General features: G+C 45.8%; 1 long non-coding RNA gene across 1 annotated transcript; it reads left to right on the top strand.

Annotated features, from left to right (window-relative positions):
* The first annotated feature begins 2,274 nt into the window (after positions 1 to 2,274).
* Positions 2,275 to 4,014, top strand: LOC136498939 (uncharacterized). The gene is made up of 3 exons (XR_010769842.1): positions 2,275 to 2,608; positions 2,933 to 3,834; positions 3,909 to 4,014. It is a non-coding gene; the product is annotated as an uncharacterized lncRNA (long non-coding RNA).
* The last annotated feature ends 1,145 nt before the right edge of the window (positions 4,015 to 5,159 follow it).

Here is a 5,159-nt window from a genome sequence, read left to right as displayed (position 1 = left end):
CCCAACGGCAGCCCGCGGACCACAGACAGCTCGCTTTCCCCGGAGCTTCGAAAGCAGGCCGTAGTCGACCAAACTGCCAGTGCCAGCGAACTGCTGCGTCGAGGGAAGTGCATTCCACAGCGTTTCGTTTGCAATGGTCGTACCCGTACGCTGCAAACGTCTGTTTTCAATTGTTTTATCTGTTTTTTAGACGCATGTTATAATTGTGTTACGTAGATGTTGCATATGTTTCACACATATGTTTTACAATGGTTTTCAAGTGTCTTTTCATGTGTTTTTGCGAGTGTTTCAGGCGTATATTTCAGGTGTTTCATTTGTCTTCAACTACATCCGGATATTTCAAAAGTATATCGGATGTTTTGCACATGTTGCAACCTGCTACAGCTGCTGGAGAGCGTGAGTAGTCGTGCGGGGGCGTAGACGCCATGTGGGGGCGGGTGGGGCACGGACACCTCGTGGGATCAGGCGGTATGCGGAGTGTAGGTGCGGCAGACGAGGCAGTCGCGGGTGTCCGGACGGGTCCTAGCGTCCGGACGTCCCGTCGCTAGCCACGCCCTATATATATATTGTCCACGTAGGACTATAGTCCAAGTTTACAATACTGTGTACTAGAGTATGACCAATGCAGACATAAGTATTTTTTATTGAAAAGTATAGATGTCTAAACAGAAATTGAAAGCTTTGAGCTGCTGCTATCCCCACAACTAAAGTATACTGCTCCTGTCCCCACAACTCTCTTTGCCCTAGTTTCCAAAAAAAAAACTCTCTTTGCATTAGTTTCCTCCTTTTTTTAAAAAAAAAAAAACTCTCTTTGCCCTCTCAACATGTTGTTTTCTTACAATCTATGTGGTCTTTATCTTCTCTATCCTATCTGCGAGTCAGAGCGTTGACTTTTTCAGTCGAGCCTAGCTAAGCTGATAAGGCACGTACCAAAAGCTAAGCCACTGCGCTTGGACTGCTCTTTAGTATTTGATCAATCAAATGCAGCTATGTGTGTAAGGAGATGCCACTCGACTGAACATGGTATTTTTTGTACCTGTTTGTGAATGTACCTATGTGTGTAAGGAAAAGGAAATGCAGGAAAAGGAAATGGTACTGAACTGAACATATCTGTTAGATTAATACAGCACTATACTCGTGGTCTGCTGCTACTCGTGTCCTGCGCGTTCCCGTCCGTGGTCATGGATAGGGATCTGAGCAGAGGCGGGCCAGCAAGGGATCGAACGGGCTTGGAGACGTAGCAAGGCCACGGGCCCAGTCCCCAACGGCAGCCCGGACCACGGCTCTCTTTTCCTGGGCCTATGGTTAGAACTTACAGTAGCCCGTCTGGGCCCAGATTGAAGGGGCAAAGACGCTGCATACCCCGGGGTGACGTCATGCGCATTCCACGTCAGCCAATGGTCCCGTTCTGATGGTTGGGCTGCGTGTGCTGCCGCGGAGGAAGCAGGCGCCACCGTGTCAGGCCGCGACGCAACTGGTAAGTAAAAGATGGCGACAGCCGACAGCGACCGACACGAACGAGGCCGCGACGCAACTGCCAACTGAGGCGGCGGCGGGCCGGCCGCGCGAGGACGCCAAACGCGAGGTCAAATCGGGCTCGAGCTCGAGTGGAATCAATTGACAATGGCGGCCTTCCAGTTCCAGCCACTTGCGGCAATTGATTCTACTCCTTTTCTAACGAGTGTCGTTTTCCTTTGATTTTCTTGTTTTCGCCGGCACTTAGATGTTTCAGTTTACTAGCTAGTAGGTTGTCTGTTGACCGATTGGATTCAGGAGGCCATTGACAAGGTGACTTGGCCCTTGTTTAGTTCCACCCCAATATTTCAAAAAGTGCTACAGTATCTATCACATCAAATGTTTGCGGTCCGTGCATAAAGTATTAAATGTAGACGAAAAAAAACTAATTGCACAGTTTGGTGGGAAATTACGAGACGAACGTTTTGAGCCTAATTAATCCATGTTTGAACACTATTTGCCAAATAAAAACGAACGTGCTACAGTAACCCCAAATTCCAACTTCGCGGAACTAAACACAGCCTTGTTTATTTGGCCACATCTATCAACAGTGCGAATTCAATTCTGGATCAGCGATACTCAATCTATACCTAATAATAAAAATACAAAATTTCAGCCTCATTTTTTGTCTGGGCCTATTTTCGTCTGGCCCATTCATCAGCCCAACGGTCCCATTCGGTGGTTTTTGGCCCTTCCCTACTTCCGCGGCCCTCTCCCTCGCGTGGACGAGGATTCTCTGGAAAAGCCAACTCTCCCTTCCCCGCTCCGTCTCTCCCTCCCCCGGCCCCGCTCCTTCTCCCTACCTCCCCAGTCTCTCCCGCACGGCGTCGGAGTCGGAGGGTGGCCGTCAGTCGTCACGGTGGGCCAGTGGCCTGCGCTGAGCGGCTGCGCCTTCACGCGCGCCTCCGCGGAGCCGGGCAGCCGGCGCAGGGCCTGCTGCCCTACGCGGAGCAGCGGAGGACGTCCGGCGGCAGTCAATGGCTGGTGGTGGCAGGCGCTGGGCGTCTGCAGCGCGGCGAGCCAGCCACCCATCTCGCGAGTTCGCGACTTGTGGCGGCGGAGATGGGGCGGAGCTGCTGAACAAAGGGATGAGGTATGTGGGTTTTTGGTTGCCTGCTTCTGCTTGGGATGCATTCGCTTGTGGCTACTTGTGAACTGTTGTCCTCAACATCATTTTCTTTCAGTTTGACTTGAGAATCGGGATATAATGGTTATTTCTCATTGCTAATATAAAATACTCCAAAAAGCTAAAAATAAATCAAGCGTTAAGAGTCACATATGTCATGCTCCATCTTGCATCAAGCAAACAATTTCTTCAGTTTTGTCCAGTGTGCATGTTTATTCAGACCTCTTCAGGTTGCTATTTGTTTGTCAATCAACCTGACATGGGTCTGAACAAATTGGTTGTGGTTTGCAGGAATGGCTATGGTTGTTGCTTTACAAGCTGAAAGAAGTGTTATCGAAAAGAAGAAACCCGATATCAAACAAAGGAGGGTGGTTGTCACTGACAAGAGTGTAGTGACACCATTGGGCCATGTTCCTGACGTGTTTTACAACAATCTTCTTGATGGTGTTAGTAGAGTAAGTGAGATAGAGAGGTTTGACTGTTCCAACTTCCCTACGGTAATACAGAGCACATGATCTCCTTCAATCTTTTTAGGAGTGGTGCTCGGGCTGGCTTTACAATTTGGTCAAATGTTACCATGCAGTGATTGGTATTTGGACTTTAATACTGATAATTGCAGGATAGATAAAATCCTATTGTACTGTTGTATTGCACCTAAGCTTGCAAAGCAGATGGACAAGTTTATGCTATATCTGATAACTGCTGGAAAGAAGGCATTAGAAAATGATGACTCGCTGAAGAACCGAGGATTGAGTTGGACAAAACCAGGTGTGGGGTTCTCATTGGTTCTGCAATGGGCGGCTGAAGGTTCACAGGCTCACAGTATTGAGTATACTAATATTTAGTTGTATCTTGATGAATTCCAATTGTCCATGGAACCTGTTTCCATATCCTGATACAAGTTATTATGGACTGTCAAGCAGGTTTTTAATGATGCAATCGAGACACTGAGGGTCTCTTACAAGAAAATGAACCCATTTTGTGCTCCTTTTGCAACTATGAATATGGGCCCTGCAATCCTTGCAATGGATCTGGTGTGACATGATCTGATTATTTTTTTAATAATTTTCTATGTAGATAACTGTGATTACCATAGTTCATACTTTCTGCAATTTACACGGATGGATGGGACCAAACTATTCTATTTCGACAGCTTGTCGTACTACCAGTAACTTTTTGTATTCGGCAAAGCTGTAAGTAACATCAACCTTCCATGTTCTCTTTGAAAAGTAACTTATTATGTGCGACCTTATTCATAATCTTTCAGGACGTTATGCTCTGTGGTGGTTCTGATGCACCTCTTATCCCAGTCTGCCTCCAGTTTTCCACAGTTTGTCTTGGTCTTTGCAGTTTCAAACAGAAGCTGAGCTCCATGGGCAATATATATGTGATTGTGCAAATTTCAATTATGGTTCTCCATTGCTCTTTACGCAAATTATGGTTATGCAAATTTCAATATATATATGTGGCCTCATTCCTCTGCAAATTTTAATATATATGTGACTGGATGCAAATTACCATGAGCTCCACACTATTAATCAATGTACCACAAAACACTACTTATTCAACAAACAAACAAACAAAGTTCTGCATTTCTGCTCGCTCTCCCGTGGCACTCTTTTTTCAACTTAACACAAACTAGCCTGAACACGCGCGTGCTACGCTGCGTGGGCTTAGGTAGCAGCACGTGATAAACGTGAACACCAAACAACGCAAACAGTGCCAAATAGGAAATAAATCGAATGGCTTCCGATTTATTCGTTGCTTTCCCCGCTTGCAGTTGCACACCCTTGCACATGCTTTCCCCGCTTGCAGTTGCACACCCCTTGTTGTGATTGTATGCCAAATCTCTGTTTTAGGTTTGACCATATATTTATAAAAAAGAGAGTATATAAATATTATGACACCAAATTAATATGCACTCTAGATTTAAACTGTGGTAACCAATGGTGGAAGGTGATGTACGGAGGAAGGTAAGGTGATCATTTGAGTTGAACAGTCTATTGGTCTAGAGATACTATTTTTTCTCTCTCCCGTTACAACGCACGGGAAACTTTGCTAGTCCATAAATAAATAGGTAAAGGAAAGGAGAGTTAACAACGTTACTTTTTCTGTTGCAACTTAGGCAGGGGTAGAAATTTAAAACATGAAAACAGACAAATCACAAAGAATTTACACATACACAAAAACAAAGAAAAGGAAGGAGAAGGATCAAATTCAGTGCTTTTCTTCCTGCGTCCGGTCAACCTGACTGGCACGTCCGGTCAGCCCGTGTTTTACTGGACAGAGGAGCTAACGGCTCTATTCGTGGGGGCTCTCTATTTAAGCCCCATGGCTGGCTCAAACTCACTCTCTTGGCCATTTGCATTGACATAGCAACCTTGTGAGCTTAGCCAAAGTCCTCCCACTCATCTCCATCATTGATTCATCATCTTTGTGAGATTGAGAGAGAATCCAAGTGCATTGCTTGAGTGTTTGTATCTAGAGACACTTAGTATTCGTGTTTCGCTATGGGTTT

The sequence above is a fragment of the Miscanthus floridulus genome, chromosome 13, assembly GCF_019320115.1.
Source record: "Miscanthus floridulus cultivar M001 chromosome 13, ASM1932011v1, whole genome shotgun sequence".
NCBI lineage: Eukaryota > Viridiplantae > Streptophyta > Magnoliopsida > Poales > Poaceae > Miscanthus > Miscanthus floridulus.
This window is presented reverse-complemented; position numbering and strand designations above follow the sequence as displayed.